The sequence below is a fragment of the Takifugu flavidus genome, chromosome 21 (genome assembly GCF_003711565.1).
Source record: "Takifugu flavidus isolate HTHZ2018 chromosome 21, ASM371156v2, whole genome shotgun sequence".
In the NCBI taxonomy this organism is placed as follows: Eukaryota; Metazoa; Chordata; class Actinopteri; order Tetraodontiformes; family Tetraodontidae; genus Takifugu; species Takifugu flavidus.
Window position 1 is genome coordinate 3,292,307 of NC_079540.1, and position 20,441 is coordinate 3,312,747.

General features: G+C 43.4%; 1 long non-coding RNA gene across 1 annotated transcript in view; it reads left to right on the forward strand.

Annotated features, from left to right (window-relative positions):
• The window catches only part of LOC130518097 (uncharacterized), a 43,677-nt gene extending 26,346 nt beyond the window's left edge, over positions 1-17,331 (forward strand). The window contains exon 3 of the long non-coding RNA XR_008947931.1: positions 14,732-17,331. This is a non-coding gene — a long non-coding RNA (uncharacterized LOC130518097). The remainder of the gene's footprint in view (positions 1-14,731) is intronic.
• The last annotated feature ends 3,110 nt before the right edge of the window (positions 17,332-20,441 follow it).

Consider the following 20,441-nt stretch of genomic DNA (forward strand, 5'->3'; position numbering starts at 1 on the left):
GAGCTGAACAAATGAGTTAATAGTGTAACCCTTATCAACATTATACGCAGCCGTTGTGTTGCCGTGGGAAAGACCGCTCATATACAGGAAATGTTGACGTTTTTTCTTTCCTTAGCAATTTCTTTCATTAGAAGAGCTGCACTTTATTCACGTACCAGGAAAAGTATCAGTGTGAGGGGAATACCAGTCTCATACTCTTTCTGTGTGCTTTTAATAAAAATAGAATTCCCTGTCATCAGCCCAGCTTATGACGAATGGTGCTGAAGTATTTCCCAAATTGTAAAATCTATCAAGTGCACTTTTAGTTTGTATGTTTGTGTGTGAAGCTCTTGGACGGGGACGGGTTGTGGTTTCATCCCCAGATCACTAATCTCGATGGATGAATTTGTGAGGCGTGATAGCATGTTTGGAAACTGTTGCTGGCCAATATAATGACTATAACGTGACAGTTAAGTTGCCGCATGTGTTTCTGTCTAAACTCCTTAATTTATGATGCAGAAAAAAAACACACCATTGGTTTTATTCATATAAGAGTGCGGGAAAAAAATTATGAATTACCTGAAGCGTGAGCTACCACCTTTAAACTAATCACTCCGCATGCATATAATCAGACAGATGCTACAGATGAAGCAGGATGCTAATGATAGGCTTAAATTAAGCTTTCAAAGGCATTTGGAATGGTTGGCAAATGGAAGGATGAGAGTCAGGGGTACCATATAAGATTGCTATTTTCTTCGAAATGATCATTTAGAATTTTCCCATTTCTGTGAAAATCTGTAAACTACAAGGGTCGTCTGTGCGTCTGCCTCCCGATGGTTGAAATATTGAGTTTGAATCCATCCTACACTGGCCTCAAGGATCCACTGAAGCATTTGGCAATTTATTAAATTAATGTTATTAGTTCTACTTAATAGAAAGCGTTAGGAGGACATTTGAGAGTAATGTGTTATCCAATTTCACAGGCTGTCTAAAAATGCTTTTGGAATCTCTTGTGTCATGATCTGCTCCGCCTTCTTCCCCTAATCTCCTCTTCTCCAGCTCGAGTCCAGGGACAGGCAGCGTTCCAGGGCCACTCTGCGGAGGGCTAATCTGGGTTCGGTCCGCCCAGGATCCTTGCTCTGGTCCTGCGCCACCGTTCTTGGCGGGCCCCTTTGCTCAAATCATGAGACACACTCTGGCTGGATGGTTAATATCTTGGAAGGCCGGGAGGTGTAGCTGTGAACAGAAGGGTCACAGGAAGAGATGAGGGGGTGGAAAGCAGACAGGAGGTGGGAAGAATGCAATAAATGGAGAATGAGGAACAGTGGGAATGTGATAGAGAAGGGAATATATTAATTTTAGGAGGGAAAGTGAGTGATGCTATTGAAAGGTGCCTAAATGGCACCAGTGGCAGTGAAGATGTAGACTATCATGTCTGTGTGGAAGAGAGGAGGACAAAATGGCTTCCGAGCTTTGGCTTTCATTGATAAAATGACTGTTATCATCTATATTTTTATTCATTCTAGTTCGACCAGGGCTCATCCCAACCATTAGCTTTTGTTTGATTTTGGATGTCTGACAATTTGCCCCTCCCCCTCTTCATCACCCAGCTTTTCCACCTCCACCAACACTTACGCTCATCTGCTTATTATACATCTGCTAGCTGTTGAACTTTTCACATTGGAGGAACTTTGCTAAACTCCCCGCAACTATGGCATTGTTTTCATGGAAATGGGATGTAATAGCAACAGCGATGTCAATGCATTTCTAAATTAATCACATCCCTAAAACTTTTGCAGCCGGTAATTACAAGGATGAGCTCTTTCTCCGAGAAAAGACACATATATTTGTTTTATTTCCTGAAAAGAGCATCTTTGATTGTGTTAACCTCTCTTGGTAAAGCTGCAAGCATTCCCTGGGGCCCTGAAATCAAATCAAATCAAATCAAATCAAATCAAATCAAATCAAATCAATCTTTATTTATATAGCGTCTTATACAATCAAAATTGTTTCAAGGCGCTTTCCAGAATCCCAGGGCCTGACCCCAGACGAGCAACAGTGGCAAGGAAAAACTCCCCTTTAACAGGAAGAAACCTTGAGCAGGACCAGGCTCATGTAGGGGGACCCTCCTGCTGATGGCTGGCTGGGTAGAGTGAGAGGAGAGGAGAGGAGAGGAGAGGAGAGGAGAGAGGAGAGGAGAGGAGAGGAGAGGAGAGGAGAGGAGAGGAGAGGAGAGGAGAAGGAGAAGGAGGAGGAGGGGAAAGAAGAGAGGAGAGGAGAGGAGAGGAGAGGAAAGGAGAAGGAGGGGGAGAGGAGAGGAGAGGAGAGGAAGGAGAGGAGAGGAGAGGAGAGGAGAGGAGAGGAGAGGAGAGGCACAGAGCACAGAAACACACACAAAAAATACGGTATACAATCACTTCAGCGGGGCCGGAGGTCATTATGCAGCTCCGAGGGCGGCGATACCTGTAAATAAATAGAGGCGGGGGAGGGAGAAGCAGAAAAACTACACAAGAACTAGTCTGCTTGATGAGGAGAGGAAAGGAGAGGAGAGGAGAGGAAACCAGGACCCAGTGGAGTGACAGAGGCCTGTCAGGTGATCATGTTTCTGGACCCCGGCAGCCTTGGCCTATAACAGCATAGCTAAGATGTGACCTAACGATTAGACGACCCCCTAAGTATGATAATTTGTCTGTCTATGATAGTAACTGGAACTACTGAATTAGTAACAATAAGCTTTTTCAAAGAGGTAGGTTTTGAGTCTGATCTTAAAAGTAGCGATGGAGTCAGCCTCCCGTACCTGGACAGGGAGCTGGTTCCATAGCAGGGGGGCCTGGTAGCTAAATGCTCGGCCCCCCATTCTACTCCTGGAAACTCTGGGAACCACAAGTAGACCAGCATTCTGAGAGCGGAGCGGTCTATTGGGCTGATAAGGTATCACTAGCTCCTCCAGGTAGGATGGAGGTAGGCCTCTGAGGACCTTGTAGGTCAAAAGAAGGGTTTTAAAAATTATTCTAAATTTAACGGGCAGCCAATGAAGCGACGCCATTACAGGAGTTATGTGATCTCTTTTGTCAATACCTGTCAGAACTCTGGATGCAGCATTTTGGATCAACTGGAGGCTTCTTAAAGAGTTGTTTGGACACCCTGATAATCAAGAATTACAGTAGTCCAGCCTGGAAGTAACAAATGCATGGACTAACTTTTCAGCATCATGCCGCATCAGCAGCTTCCTGATCTTTGTGATGTTCCTCAAGTGAAAAAAGGCACTTCTAGAGACTAATTTAATGTGTGAGTTGGAGGAGAGATTTTGATCAAAAGTTACTCCTAGATTCCTCACAGAGAGACTAGATGTTAATGAGATACCATCTAGAGTGATCATGTGATCTAATCTATCCCTGAGAGGTTCAGGACCTCAGGACTGAAGCCACCATAACAACTCTACCTACAGCAGGTATTCCTAAACTTGGAATAGAAGAATCTGTGGAGCACACACAGTCCGAACAAATGATTGGGCTGAGGGCGAGTTCTTGCTTTCTGGAGACGCTCCTATTGCTTGCTCTTTTCATATAAACTATTTTTGACACCACCGTATAAAGTCTGGTATCAAGACTTTTGCAACTGTCAGAACGATTGTTTCATTTTATTTGTCTCTGCTTTTGTGGCTGCGAACAAAAGCAGGTGACAGTTGGAGCCGATGCTAACTATGACTTCCGTCAAATTAATCTCACTATGATTACGCTGCCGTGCCCTTTGTGGGGATGACAGCGTCAGAAAAAAGGGGCAGAAACTGTCAATTGATCGCGGGAGAAATATGAAAACAGAACACAATAACGAAGCAAACACTCGGGGATTTAATTACTACTCAGAGAAATTCAAGCGGAATTTTTTCACGCAGCCGACGGGAAAAAGAAAACCATGCTCCAACAGGCAGAGAAGCTCCTGTGTGATAAGTGCTGATGGATCCGTCAGCCCTTTCCACAGGTTCCTGCCGTTCTTGGCATCTGGAATCACACAAGTTATCTTCTTATGAGTTGTATTAACACAGGTGTAAGAGAAGAAATTACTGCTTTCAGTAGCTCTTTATTGTCGTCCATGGACTCAATAAGAGGTGTGAATTCATTTGAGCGGTGATGCCGAGCAGTGGTTTATCTGTGCCCGACCGGCTGTGCACGTGTACATATGCTGCAAGTGGGAAATATGGATCCTATGTGCTAATTACATATCAATATGGTAATTACCTTCCAGATTTTGTCAGAACATGCACCGTGGTGTCCTTTTCTACTAAAAATACTACTTTCCAGACTCTTCTATTGCTTGACTGCATTCCTTATCTTTTACCCAATTTCCAGCAACTGTAAAGTGCAACTTCATTTCCAATCTCTTGTACTGGTTTTTGTTTTCCCTGAACTATCACACCAGCCACTTCCAGTCCTTCCCTATATGATCTCTTATCTGCCAAATTCGGCTTCCTGCTGTTGCCCCTAATCTCATAACCAACAGGTTAAACCTGTAATCTTGCTTCGCCACATTTGCTGACAGTTCAGCCTTAATGGCCTCACCTGAATAATATCATAGATGATGCATTCTCAGGCATTTTGTCCCATTGTTTCTTATCCAGTTTATGGGGAAAAAATGATGTTCTGTTCCAGTTTCTCTTCATCTTAACTGACACAAATACTCCCCTTGTGCTTTTCCACGCTAGCATCAGTTATCTTGACAGAAGGGAGACGGTGATCCACCCTGTGTCTGTGCACGTGTTTGCATCAAGGCCAATGAAGCACCTTTTAAAGAGAATCGATGCATTTCTAAATAAAGGCAAATTAGAATCTCTAAATGGAGGCAGCGGATGTCTGGTAGGAAACATCATTTTTATGCTTCTCTCATCAACCCTTTTGCCCTCATAATGCTTCCTGTTTGTACCATTAAGACAGTCGACCACTTTAAACACCACTGCTGCTTATTCTATCTCAAACCGGGGCACAGATGTATTGAATATCACAAGTTTCAATGCGGACACCGCCATTATTTTAAACTCAAATTCATTTTTACAGCCCCAGTTTTTAGAAATCATTTAGATTCAGATTCTGAATGTTGTGATCCAGGATTCCCAGTTGTGTTTGTCCTGCAGGGGGCGTGGTGGAGCCATGCTCTGGCCACCTGTTGGCGCACCTGCAGGACATCAGTGATCAGCCGCCTATTTAAGGCCTAAGACTCCGGCCTACCAGTGTCGGAGGAGTTCTTGTGACTAGGTGGATCTGGTAACTTTGTTGGTTTTTTTGAGATTTTTGTGGCTGCCCTTTTGTGTTTGTTTAATAAAACCATTTTTTGGATCGTTCATCACTGCGTCTTGCCTGCGTTCGGGTCCTAAACCACCACGAACCGTAACACTGAACTTCCATTCCTTTTGAATTCTTCCTTCTCCACCACGGCGGCTTTGCTGTTGCTTGCATTTCCATCTTCACATTACAATAAACATTTACGTATTTTCTGGTGTCGGCAGGTTAAAGTGGGCTCCTCCAACATTGAATAACTTTCTGATTACCTGTCACCTGTGAATGCATCATTTTTAACACCTATAAATACTGTGTTCAACCTTCCTATAAGCTCTCTTTTGAAGGATCTGATTGCTTCTCTTTCAAGTGGTCATTTATTTCTACCTAGATGAACTCTAACCATCAAACGTAGGGAAGTTCGATTCCTTTTGATAAAGCCTAGCAATAGTTTAAGGAACTGGAATCTAAAGATTAAGAACGCCAGCTCATGCTGCACATAATCCTCAATCCTTTCCCGCCTGTCTCAGTCACAGTCAGCAAAACTGAGCTTCGAGCTGGCCGCGTGGTTTCAAAGGAGAGGTCACTTTTTATCTCACCGTCTGTTGAGTCTGCGGGAGTGGAAAAAAAATCCTAAACGTAGCCAGCGTTCATTTAGCAAAAAAAAAAAAAAGGGTTTGAGTTAAAAAAAGCTCATTGTGGTGCAGCGTTATTTATCGGCATTAAAGCGATGAGACGACGGTGGACAAAATTAGGCAGGAATGGGTCTTCAAAGTACACCAAATTGCCTGGCAGTCCAGGAATGCAGCCGTGCTGCAGATGTTTCCCCAAACCTGAAATCGGATCAATGGATCTAATTTGATCGTACTCTGATGCGGCGTAAGAACGGATTATTCTGGATGGAATGTCTTGATATCCAAAAGATAAGAGAGTTTGCCCCCTCCCTCTTTGGTTCGATCTGCTGATCTGGAGTGATGCATTTGGACGGAACAAGAGAAAATGAAAGGAAAATTATGGCAGAGGAATCCAAACAACACTTAAACCAATAAAGAATACTATTAGGACAAAGTGATGATGGAAAATATTCATTCATTTAAGAGGATATCCATCAGTGGGCAATGGCGCCACTGTTGTAAGCCCTTATTAGAAAGAAATATTAAAAAATCATTATGAAGAGAAAGATTACACTGTGTAAAACTAATGATTTCACAGCTGTGAAAGCATATTAAACGACACCAACCTGGTTCTTCCACAGGATCATTTATTTCAGTAAAATACTGTCATTAATGGTGTGTCTGCTCAACCAGGCCTCACACTGTAAAACCAAACACAGCTTTGGCCAAAAGTGGGAGAGAAATGGGCAAAAGTGAATCACTTCCAGGGGTTTGGCAGACACTTTTGGAGATTTTCCATTAGGCAGATTTTTAAATGAGGAATTTGAATAATCCACAGTCCGGCCCAGGGGGCATTCCTGCCTGTTGCCCTTTAACCTCTTGTCGAGCCAAGTGAGCCTGACTGGGACCAATGCTTACATAAATGGGGCCAAAAGGGGAAAAATAAAAATCGTATTTATTTTTGTATGGTAGCCTGAAATGGACAAACAGGATCATGGTTCAGTTATATAATTCACCACTGGATGCAGCTTCATCTTCCACATTGTCCTTTAAATATGCAGGAGCAAACAAAGCTGAGGTCAAAATTTAAATCCTTCGATCGGAATCACTTCAAGCCTCCTCTGGTTCGAGCGAATGGGATCTTTGTAGCTGAAAGACAAAGGCGCGTCTCTCGCTGAGACATGAAATGGATGAAGTGGAGAAACTAAAAGCACTTTTAAGACACTGTTCTTTCATTATTCAAATCCCCAACAGGCGCAGGGGAAAGAGCGGGATGTGTCACAATTCAGACTCGATCAAAGTGAATTATACACCACAGCAGCTACTGTAAATGCAGTCTCTTTCCATGGCACTTCTGGGTCAGGGAGCATTTTACCGCAGTTATGCATCTGTGAGGAAGAGAGACCGTTAGAGGAGAACGTAGACTGAGCCACTGACAAGCACCTGTTCCCACCATCTCTCTGCATCCCTGCGACGGCGTTTCCGTTTCTTATTACCAAAGGCTTTCAGACACCTGAGCTTCCCCTGCTTCATTTCAGCTGCTCGATTGGCCTTGGATGTCCATATGGAAATGATGTTGCGGCGCTCGAGTGCCAGCAGAACCATTTCCTGCAATTTCGCCCACCTGCTGGCAGCAAAAGGGCACGAGGACGGGCCAGAACTAACAAGAAAGCAGGAGAGAATTACGCAGAGAAACCAAAGATGGCAAAGAAGAGAGCTTGGTGCGACGAAGGAGATGCTTCACTGTGGTCGAAAAAGAGCACGGACAGTAATATAAACTGGCATTTTGTTGGTCACCTGTTAAATGCAGTGTTGTTACAGAAGCGTGTGATGCGACGGTTCACCGCAAGACGATTCATGCTAGATTTGTGGATAATGGTGTGTGGTGACGTGATCTATAGAAACCATATAGATTCAACCAAGGCGTGCACTTGTAGATGCAAACGTTCTGTTATTCTTTTTAATTCGCTACAATTTTTGTTTCTTTTTTTGTGTTATTTTCTCCCATTTAGCCATAATTGCTGTGACTCATGCAAAGCCCATCAGAACAGCAGTATTATTCTTTCAAAAAGACCCCCCCCCTTAGTTCATCATAAATAACCAGCTGCAAAACACATTGGTAATTTTGCTTCTACATTTTCTATGGGAGACTATTACATGGGGGTTACAAACGAGTTGCTTGGACTAAAGAGGTGAAGAAGTGCACCAGAGGTGATCAACAACAACAGTTCCCGGCTACGGAGCTGTCGCATCCTTTGGGCATGTTCTCGAGGTTGAACATGATGAAAAGCAAAGTTGCACCCTCGGGCGAGCCTCAGAACGAAGCTTTGAGGCTAGTGGATTACTGCACTCTCAGCAAGTTAACTAGAGTACGCTGCCGCCTCCAAATAAGAGTTTCAGGATGCTGCACCCTTGACAGGGCTTCAAAGAGGATAGAGGAGAGGCATCACGATGTATTTTGTCCTGCAAATGGAAATGTATGTTTTTGAGTTTGTTTTAAAGGTTGAAGTTGAAAGAAACAGCCGTGTGTCTGCAATCCTCAGTGTGCATAAATGAAGAAGTTGTGTGCTATGATAATTGCTGGCGTTCTGCGAGGGTGGCTGATAGGTTGCTCTGCTTGTGAGGCCATCTGAGAGCTCAGCTGTGAGTGATCTATCCCTCCATTTTCTCTCAAGTCGATCCTACTTCATGGAATTCAGGAGGTTTGGCCTTTTCCTTTACACATCCTACCACCAGAGGGCACTAATACTTCTGAATATAGTATATTGTTTGGATGAAACTTAGAGGCATGACTCAGTCAAGGTGAACATTGGTTGTGACACATTGAAGACTGGAATCTGTCACCCTAGATTAATGTCATTGGGGGCTCTCTGGTCTGCTCCTGATTGGGCCTCCAGAGGCAAACTGGTCCAGGCTTGTAGCCCGACTTGTGGCTTTCTGTAAGGCCAGGCCTCTGGAGGGGGACTGTTGGTGTGTGTGGTGACAAGGGGGTTCAGATACACTCAGGACAAGGACACTAAGTCCACTAAGACCTGGGTAACCACATAGAGGTATCAGAAAATACTTGTCTTCTTCTTTTCCTCGTTTGCGGCCATTACTCCAGTCATAGAGTAACTAAAATGTGTGATTGCAGAAATGAGGCCAGTGTGTTCAAATGCTGCATGTAACAGTTGGAAAAGCACGTATCTACTGTTTGAAATTGCCATTTGTACAAAGGCAATGTGACATAAAGACAATATGCAATTAAATCAGCGATTAACATGCATTCTACAATGGCATTTGTCCTTTATATCAACATCTTTTATCAACATCTTAGCATCAAGCTGTTGTTTTAAGATAAAGCCTGTGGAGAGGGCTCAAAGCACACACTTGTAATACGAGACAAACACTGTAGATTATCAGATTTTCAGCCCCTTCTCGCTCCCAATTCATGGAGTAATGAATATGTTGGGACACTGTCTTGTCAGACAGTACTGATGCAGGTGCTCCTGTGGGTTTGATCTAAACTGATCTTGGTGCAAGTGTCTTTGAAACTGAACTTTAATTGCCTTGTTCCTTTGAATCGTGTTGAAATCCCCTCAAAAAGTCAAAATTCTGGCCATTATTCATTGCTTTGTGTAAAAGTTATTGAAGTTATTCTTGTTGGGGCAACAAAGTGTGCAACTCTAATCATAGCCAACAGTTAATTTCAACACTGGGACAATTTGACGGTTAATGAAAATGACCCTGAAGAGATCATTACAGATCAGTGGAAAAGTCAAAGTCAATTATGTCGGGCAGACGTTCCAGCACCAGGAGGTGAAAAGTGACGGCAAACATAAAGCGTAGACCACTCGACATGACGGTGAGTGAAAACGAATAATCTCTGAGATATTAGTGTGATTTTATGCATCACAATGCATCAAATCTTAGCCCGGAGAGCCACCAGTCCCCATAACGCTGGATATCCAACACATGAGAAGTTACACTCACATCTCATTTCTGTCAAGAGTTAAAAAAAAACTCGTCCTAACTGCAGTGGTAAAAACCAGCTTGAATGCTGATGTTACTTCAACCCTTTCTGGGTGTGAGGTGCATTGTTTTAGCTTTATCAGTGACTCCTGATGCCACTCAGCTGTCAGAATCCACCAGATTCTGAGAAAGATTGTTTCATGTACAAATTTTTGTCTGTGTTTCTGTTAGACATAGATCATGTAGTTAATTTAGCAGCACTTTGATCCAGTGCTACTGAGACCCTTTTAAAAGTCATATCCATTATGTGAACGTCTTTGGTGCCTTGGTTCTGCTTTTAAGCACCCGCCGTGCACTGTGGGTAGAAACCACAAGCCGCAGCAACGTGTATCAATTTCACCTCATATTCCTACAATTGTCAAATAGGAATGTCAAAAAAGATTTCACTGTTAGCTGTTGCTACCAGAACTGGCAAAAACATCTCTGAAAGAAGACATTTTTCTCATTGCGCCTCCTGAATGTTGAAATAATGTGAATTAATTTGCATTATTAGCTCAGAAAAGGCAGTTCATTAAAAATAAAGAACAAACTTTACATAGTAAAACACCCAACACCAAAACAAGCACATTAGGTTGATTGGACCTAAATTGCCCCTAGGTGAGTGTGTGAGTAAATGGGTAGCACTCGTGGAGCTGATTAGGTAAGTGGCGGTGACATAAAATGGATGGATGGATCTTAATAGAAGGGATTTGATTGGGATGCAATTTGGCTAAATATTTTCCATTTTCTCCTGCATTTCTAGGTGATCATCGGTTTGTCCTTGGTCCCTCACGGGTTCTGACAATGATTTGGAGGGACTCCCTTAAAAGCTTTGCCAGAACTTCATAGAGGTAATTGTTCACCGGCATTGACGATGACTGGACAGGTTCACTCCTCAGCCGTTCACCACAGTTACGATGACCCGGCACCGGAGGATTACCTGGTTTGCAGGCTGCACAGTCCATAAAATGGAATTAATGAGCTGAAAGCGGCTAAAAGCTGCAGGAGTCACAGACGGGGAGATGCCTTTGGGTGAGGTCAGCAGCTCGGGTCTCAACCACATTAGGGAGTAATTTAAGTCAATGCTGGTTTCAATGAATTGCCTAATGAGGCTTTTAATGATTAGTTTTCCTGGGTAGAACTCACTCCCAGCTTTCATGATTCCACAATTTCACCACGTCTCCATTAAACGGACACCCTTCAGCCACATCGGACCATAGGTCCGTGTACAGATATGATGATTTTAGAACATTCTTTGAATTCTCCATTAACTCCGATGCTGCCAGTCGCCAGGAGAGATTTTTCTGCTCGGTCAGAATGTGGATAATTCAGCCAAAGGTTAATATTTGATGCTTTCAACTCAACGCGACCCGGTGGTGGTGCTGGCGGTCACTGCGACACCAGCAGGTAGAATCAGACGAGGTCTTGACCGCTGTGTGCCGCTCGTGGTGTTTATTATTCGGGGAGAGAAAGCGCATCTCAAGCTCCAACATTTATCAGGGTGCTCAAGAATTCTCATCTGTGAATGCACGAGCCCATTCAATGCCACGCTTCACTCTCTGAAGGCATTTTCAATCCCCCCGCAGTTAAAGTGGGTATGTTTGCTAACCCACGCGAGGTCCTCGGCACCATTTTTCTCTGTGTGTTCTCTATTACTTTCTAATGCCGCCAACGTGCGGACACGGGTCTGGGCGCTGAGAGACGAGAGGTTAATGCAGGTCTAAATGTTCAGGGTGTGTCATCGAGGCGGGAGGAAATAGAAAATAAATTTAAGACATCTGTATCAAAGTCCTGCAACTTTTGTTCATGAATCATTTTTTTAAATGCAACCAGGGCCACGTAGATTAAATAGAGGTTTTCTTTAGTATTGGAGGATAAACCAGCCAGTCAAGACTTAAACTACATGGAAACCACGGTTAATTAAAATGGACTGCAGAGCTGTTTACAGGAAACTTGTATCTGAAGAAACTGGAGTGCTTATATGCTACATTTGGTGCCGAATCATTATGAACTCTGTTGAAATCACTTCTACATTTTATCTGAGTGTTTTATAGACTGTTCGGAAGAGATAAATAGCTTTGTGCCGCCACACACGGGGTTCCATTCTTATCAGTGGTCAGCAGGGCACTCTGACGGCTGAACCTTTCCTACTCTGCTAGCCTTCTCCTCAGCCCGCTGCCCTCCCCCACTCCCTCTCCTTCCCACTCATCCTTCCTCTGTCAAGTGCCGTGCCGATTTTTATCTCCCTCCATATCTGAGAACTGCTTGCCATTGTGCTTTTATCCTCAAATCTCTTCTCTGTCACATCTAACCCATTTAAAAAATCCTTCCCTGAATGGATTTTTAAGACTTTTTTGATGTGGAACTTTGTTGAAAAACCTTCAATATTCTTATTTTGTGCAACAAGTATTCTTGTGTGAGAACAAGGTAATGCCACACTTTGAATTTTAACATCTTTGGCCCACCCATATTTTGGACAAGATTTCAGATAAGCAACAGTTATCTGTTTTCTGATCTGTAGGGACATTTCTACCTCTTTTTTGGAGAACATTTATAGGCAGAAACACAGGAAAATAATCCTGTATTCAGGGCGCCCTGCCGTGCAAAATGCTGCCTTTTAACTTTCTCCCCCACATTTCATCCCTGCAATGCGACAGATCCCCTCTGTCCTAAACAAAGAGTAAAGATCCCACTTTCCCTCCCATTCTTTGAATGACTCCTGCAAATATTGAGTGCTGTTTATTAACTGAAGAGCTGCTTCTTGCAGGCAGCATGGAGCGATCTGTCGCTCCCTTTTCGGCTCCTTTGCGTTCTGGTCCTGACCTCAACTTGTCACCTTTTCTCTCCGCCGGCTCATCCCATTCCCCTCCTCGGCTGAAGCTCATTTCGCTGTGGGAACAATGAAGCCACTTCGCGAAGACTCCTGTTGCAAAGTGAAACACACGAGCACACACCCGCGCACTCACACTCCAATGATGGCATCAACCAGATTCTTTTCTATATAATGACCTCATAACCTCTGTATCCCGACAGCCTCCCCAGCCTAACTACTCAGATTGACGGTGGAAGTGGCTGCGGGGGATGATTTTAAGATTCAGCAGCCAGCCTGATGAAAGCAGGCAGTCCAGAGAGGTCACTATTATGAATTAATGAAATATACAGCTCTACTGCAGTGCAGCTTCCCCCTTAAAGTGCAGCTGGAGGATTGTGTCTCCGAGCACATGAAGAGTCTCTTGTATGCATGTGCCTGCACATTAATGTGAGGTATTGGAGCATTTTTGATTGCTTTTTCCCCAACAAGGTTTCTGCTGTGTACATAAATATATGTTTTTTGTGCCTCTAAATACAAATACATATAGGATTTCAAAGAATAGGTCCCAAATGTAGCTTTTACTTCATCATAATCTCAGAGGAACAGGCCAAATGTGGACAAGGGATTTTGCCTTGGAAGGATCGTTAGAGCTTTTCTCAAAAACGACAGAAGGCGTGTGATTTTCGCTGGAAGCGGAGCCTCTCTGTTGAGTCTCCATGCTCGACTGTGCAGTTATGCGCATGTGGGAGCACAAACAGACAACCCTCTCCTCTCACAGGCCCCACCTGGGAGTGTAGGAAACATTCGGAGGTGGGAGGCAAGGAGGAAATAACGGCGGAAAGCAAGATAATGTGTCAGGGGGGCAGAGAGGAGGGAGGGTTTACTTGCTTCTGCTTTTAATCTGAGATGAAGTGGCAGAAAGAGGAGCACTTAGGCTGAGAGCACACAGAGAGGTGATATAAATGTCTTTACGCCTGATAAAGTTTCAGAAGTAGAATAAGAGACATCAGTACAAGGCGGATAGATGGAGCGCTCCGTAATTAGCTCCTCATATTAGCTTTCCTGTGGTGTCTCGCTTTGAATTTTTCACTTTGATTTGGTAACGAGGATTGAGCGGAACAGTTTATGGAAGTGTTTCAATTGTCACGCTTTCTCGTGCAAAGGACGTACGATCACCCATATCTGGCAAAAATGCAGCTGATTTGCTATTATCGTCGGCATACAAGTCAATTAAAATATGCTGAAAATCCCTTTACCTTTTTTTTTTGCCCCCTTCACCAGCAAAACAGGCTGATAAGCGTGCGAATGTCATTAATAAAAGCAAATTGCCTGGAGTGTTGTGAAACAAACAAATCGGTGTGAACTTTACTAAACCATCTCAGAAATATGGCAATTAACACTCAACAGCAGCCAGAGAGGAACTCCAAATATTTAACTGAGATATAAACAGTAAAAACACGAGTTCTTTGCCTGTGATGCAGCTTTATCTACATATACAGGTGGAGCAGCAGATGGACGCTTCTCACCACAGAATATTAGCACATTGGTTGGATTTTCCCCAGCTGATGTCTTATACAGACAGCCACAGATCACGCTGTTCTTCCTGGAAGAACCAAGTGCTGCTGGCCTGCAAGTACTAAATAATAATTCCTGTTCCAGAGCTGTGAGGCGGGTAAAGTGTGTGAGCACAAAAAAGGCAGCTGTGATATTTTGCTAATGACTTTAATCAAGTCAGCGCCAATACACCAAAGGGACATCGGAGCTTTTAAGCATCAGACTTTTTAATTCACGGGGCCGGTTTATTTAAAGCAAATCATTTTTGCACATCAGAAGTTCCACCAGCTATAAATTACAACACTAACATGACATTAAGATTGATTTGAAATACAGTCGGTCCTTCCAAATTTTTACCCACGATGCTTTTATACCAATCATAGCTATCCGGGGGCTCCTGGCCGCCCTGTTGGTCATCCCTTGACACTTTCCATCATTTCTCCATATGGAAAAAACTTAACACAAAGTCACAATCTTGAAATTTGCATTCCTAACAAATTTCGTTTTAACAGGGAAGCTGGATGAAGAGGAAGAACAGAGTTGATGGCCTATGCAGGGACACACATCAGTCTACGACGCGCCGCGAGGAGAGCGCGGCACAATACTCTGCGCAATCGGACGGGCAATTACAGAGGTAGCCTGCGGGGGAGGAGGGCAGGCAGAAGAGGAAAAAGGTGGAGAGAGATGAAAAGTGCTGCAGCAGAAGAGCAGCCATCTGAGGATTGAAGGACCCTGATGCCCATCAACTGTTGATGTTAAACTCAGAGTCTGATCATTGCCTCTCGGTGGGCCTTGAGCACTCCCGTCTCGCACTTCTCCCAACCATCTTTAATAGGCAGCCCTGTTCTGCCCCAGCTCTTGCTCCTTTCCTGGCAGAGCGAGAGAGCACTTTGATGGACATCATCCTCCCCCGTTCTCTGTTATTCTGCCTCCCTTTGGGTTCCTATCACTTTCCCTGCACGCTGTAAGCTCAGAAACTCACACAATGCTCCGCCTCACCTCCTCAAACCTTTCTCTCCATGTTCTGCCTTTCCCCCCACTTTAGAGCTCATACTGTTCAACAACATCTGCCTTTACGCCTCTTCAATCTTCGCTCGCTGTTTGATATCTGAGCCGAGCAGAATACAATAGCAAGACTGACCTGTCACCGACACAATGTTTTCTCTCCTTATAACCGCCGTGTGAGTTCCGTGGCTTTCGGGGCAATACCCTTCAATCCCTTTCATTTGTATGATATAAACCATTGGTGATGTCAGTCCTTTTCTAAGCATACTCTAAATAGTTTTTTTGAAACAGGTGGCTTGCTCTCACTTTCCAGGGCACGCAAGTGTGTGTGTGTGTGTGACCAGGTTTACAACACATGTACTCTACTCAAGCTTATTTTTTATTATTGTTATATTTAGCCCTGATTCACCGCAGAGAAGCCAAATGAGGGGCTTTGGGGACAGAAGATCGGCTCTATCATGGCTGGTACTGTCAGCCCCCCTGCAAGTCTGCCTTCCCCCAAAAGCCCTGCTCACTGTTGTCAATAGTTATTAACACAAGTGTGAGACTACATGTCAGTCACTGAAATATTACACCCTGCAGGGCCATAGTAGTTCTGGAGATGAACGAGAGACCAAAGGTGCCCCGACTGTGCATGTTCTGAGTTTATTTTTCCAGAGTGAAGATGGAGTCCCTGGAATTAAGACAAAAGACTGATTGTGTGAAATCCTGTATCTCTCAATCAAATATGGAGAATTGGACGGATGATCCTGCACAAGCAGAACTGCTGAAAGTATAGTGAACACGGATGCAACTGTACGTCAGGGTCTGTAATGGACTATGAAAATATCTACGGTGGCTGGTGAGAACAGCTGACGGGGACGTGGAGAGACTGGCAGGCGGGCAGGCAGAGAACAAAGCTGACAAGAAGGCACAAAGATCTCAGCGACAGCTTTGCAGAGAAATGACTGACTCGACTGCATTGTGGTATTCATCTTCTTGACTGGAGGTAAAATCCCCCCCTGGAGATTCAAATTGTGTCTCGATGATGGGAGAGCAGAAGATATGTGCATGTCCAGGTGTCTGACCCCTGATAACACTGTGGTATGACAGAACATGACTCCTCATAGTTTTGAGGAATGCAAGAACTTCTCATTTCTATTCCACATGCCATAACACTGTTGAACAGATCCCCAAACAGGTTGGGTCCCACTGGAGGGATCAGGCTTTTTTACAGCTAGAATGCTAAGCTTTAGCCACTGATATGAAGCCTGGAAATAACAAAATGCATTATTGGTGCAGAATAAATCTGCACTTCTGTAGAAAGAAACCGAACTGACCTTGAGTGTTTCTCTTGGTAGTGTGAAGATTGCAATGTTTCATGTACCTTTAAATTGATTGTCTCGCCATGTCCTATTAACCCTGTCTGTTTGGTTCTTTGCTGCACTCTTAACCTCATTTTTCCTTCAACAGCTCATTGTTGCATGTTGTTCTCTTTTAGATGAGCAGAACCACCCACATATTTCTAGCATTCTACAGCATTGTAGGGGTTCTATTGACCAAGTCATGACACACAAACACTTGTACACAAGGTGGTTCTGAGACTCTGGGACACATAGCAAACATCTGGTCAGTAGTTGCTGTTGAGTTCAGAACTCACCAAAGCCTGACTGTATCAAAAGACAGAAATTCAATTGGGAGGAGCAAATAAGCTTGGTCGAAAAAGACTTGAGTGGAGCGGAAGATAAAAAGCAGTAATTGGCAATGGAGGATGACAAAAGAGATGAGAAAGGAGAACGTAGGAGGGACTCTCAAAAAATTACATAAAAAAGCAGCAGAAATACCTCGAGAGGAGGATAATGTTTGTTTTGTTTTAGGCTGATGAGACATGACAAATGATCAAGGTTAGGTTGCAATGACCGCCTGATTGCCACTGTATGTCAGATCTTTCTTTTTACTTTTGATATGTATGGTACGTCTAGTAGCTATGGTATATATGGAGGGTCTTCCAAAGAAGATGCTTTTTAAATGTTTTTCATTGGTTTCTTTACTGGTCTGAATTAAGACTAAAGAACCTGTTACGATCTTTGGTGGACATTTGAATAAAGGACTAATGCAGTAATTTAAACGTATCAGGATTATTTGACCATGTAGTATTATTTTTACATTTTTAACAGTATCACCAGGACTGATGTCGTTTTGACTTTATTTTAAGAATCATTACTGACCGACCCATTAGTTTGATCTCTTTTATGTTGGACATAATTTCAAATTATTTTGCAGGTGGCTAGATGCTTATTAAGACAACACTAGCCAGGTCAGCTGCTCTTTTCCTTGCTGTGTTTCATTTTCCTCGATGAAAAGGAAATAAGAAAACTCTGATGATCTGATATGTATTTTTTCCACCACATGCTTGCTGAAAGTACATTTTTATGTCTTAGTATTCAAAGAGCAACCTGGTTTAGTTTGAAAGTCGAGTTGAAGGCGAAGGCCAGCATGCACATGCCTCTTGTCAGAATTCCCCAACGGCTGGCTGTCTGCTAAGGGGCAGGCAAAAGTATAGTAGAAGGAAGAGAAAGGGTGCCGTCAATGTGTGTGTGTGACTGTGTGATGGTATTTTCCACTGAGACCGTCATTACCAGGTTTTCTGCACAGGGAATAGACATCTTCTTCCCTTTTACAGACGGTGCTGTGGCTTTATCTGACCACACGTGTCCTTTTTCCTCTGAATCAAGTAGAAAAAGTATGCACATCTTTGAGCACGTGGATGCACATGCGCATGCATGCAGTTACATCCCGTTAACTTTTAGTAGGCCAACCCCTTAAGGGTGGCCAAAAACTTGCACTCAGGTAAGAATACAATGCATATTTCTAGATACACGTAGCCTAATTAAGAAAAGAACAAAAAGATCACATTCCTGTGTACCTAGGGTTTTTAATTAAAGGAAATACCTCATTTTCCTCTCATACCTATTCATGAATAAAATAGACATCTAAGTACAAAGTAGAATAGTACTGCCTCCGGTGGGTTGTTTCTGCCCCAGGGTTTAGGCCCCACTCATTCTTTAGGATATATCTTTTTTTAGTTTCAGAGTCATCTATAGATCTGCTCATAGTGAAATGGCTCCAGGAATAAAAAGAGAAGCACAAAGTGGAAATGGAGACCAAAGGAGTCCGTTGCTTTTACAGAAACGGTTTTATTACTGTCATCTCTGGTGTCTTACAGCCATTTTTATCAGCAACCTGTCAACTCCGCAGCAGGAGAAATGCCTGCGGTGAAGATCAGACAGGCAAGCAGACAAACCACTAGAGCCCAGAAATGGGCAGAAAGTTGTTGAAATGGTGGCTGATATGGGGTCTGGGGAGGGCAGACTTAAAGTCAGACTGCTTGTTGGTAGTGACAGAAAGTTAACCCTGTGTTATCAATGCTTACCTGGGGCAATAAATGTGTTGAGGGATTGATAAACAACACTATACCATAGAAATCCCAACAGAATTTGGGACAACAGAGTAAACAACAATTGTAATACTTCGCCGTATGTGGAAAATGAAAAATATTACAAAGACCATCAGTCCTTTTCTCAAATAGGAATCAATGACAGCTGTAAGCTAGATAGGCCATTAGCAAGACACACCCAAACAGAGGAATTGTTTTAAAGGGTTTGGCCATCAATGGTTTCTTTCGCCATTTCTTTTTAGAGTCCTCGCCACTAATGGTAGCACAGGGTGAAACCTGCAGGCCATCACCGGGATGGAAAATCCATATAAACCATGATCAGAAGTTTGTGTCTCCCAGCACTGTGTCACGAGCAAGGAGGAAATATAGGCCAATAAGCAAGGAGACGTCAAGGACACTAAGTATGGGATCCTGACCCATGCTCAGGCCCTTAGATTCCCCAAATGCAAAATAAATTATTTTGTGTGACCAAAGTTTATTAGGGTGGAGAAAATGACTCATTCACAATTTATATGACTAATAAATGCAGTCAGTAATTAGTGATAAAATCGTCCTTGCTTTCCTGAACCTCGACTTGATGTATTTGAGACCCATCAAATTGCACTCTTGGTGGGGATATGGGGTTAGTCTTCTGATTTGAATCTTCAATCATCTTCCCGTCTGTACTACTTTGGTTTCTTAATTACAACATGTATTACGACAAAGGCAACGATGCAATCAAGCATCTCGGCTTTTTATTTCCCGGCTGTCACAAGTTTTCAGGCTGAGTGAACCGCAAACCAATAGTGCGTATTGATCTGTGTCTTCTCTTATGGGCCATCAAGGACACCTGTCATGCTCAGACATGTCAAAGAGTGCTTTGATTTTTTCAACATCTAGGTACACACTGGACCTACAAGTCCACCCGCAGTCTGGCTGTCGAATCAAACAACCCTCTTTAATTATTCAGAGTTTTTAAACCAAAGGCCTATACTCCTCTTCTTGAATTGGGAGAAAATCAAGATTGTTCTTGCCGTCGCAGATGTGGAACCTGAACCTGAGTGCCGGTTCTTCCTCTCTCTCCATCAGTGGAATACCCAGCAATATTTTGAGTTCACCTCGACTGTAGACGCACGCAGTGTGAGAACGTGTGAAACAATGCGCAATTTCCTGTTTGATGTCTGTGTGTGGGATGCGCTAAAAAAAGGAGCAACATGAGAAACGGCAGCATAAAAGGCAGTGAGTTTAAGCAGAGCGGAAAAGAAACGGGCGGAAAGAGATGTGAGCAGAACTGTAATCAATAACAAGCAGGTTTCATTTTTGGATGGGGGGGGGGGGGCAAAAAAGAGGAAATTGGAGATGTATGGGAAAACAAACAATATGAGGAAGGTAAAGTAGACCAGCAGGGGATTGGAGGTTTCTCTCAAAGTCAACGAGACAGCTCATTTAAAGAAAGAACAAGGGGCTATACTCGTGGGGAATCTTTGCCTACGCAAGAAGGATACACAGGCAATCTTTGCTTAAAAATGTTTTATAAAGAACATTCCTGACTCTAGGGTATAAATCAATGACACCCTTGTTCCTTACTCACGCATGGAGGAGAACATTTGTTTGAATGTCCAGTGATAATGCTTTGTCGTAAAGTTAAATGGCAGAAGGATCTGCAGTTATCCCGCCTTAACTCACACTGACATCTTTCGTTGTCATTTTGTTTTCTGCTACACTGCAGCATTCGTCATCGTCGAGGCATAACTTGAAGGGGATTCATGTTTCCTTGTTGATGGAGCTTTAAACCATACTGC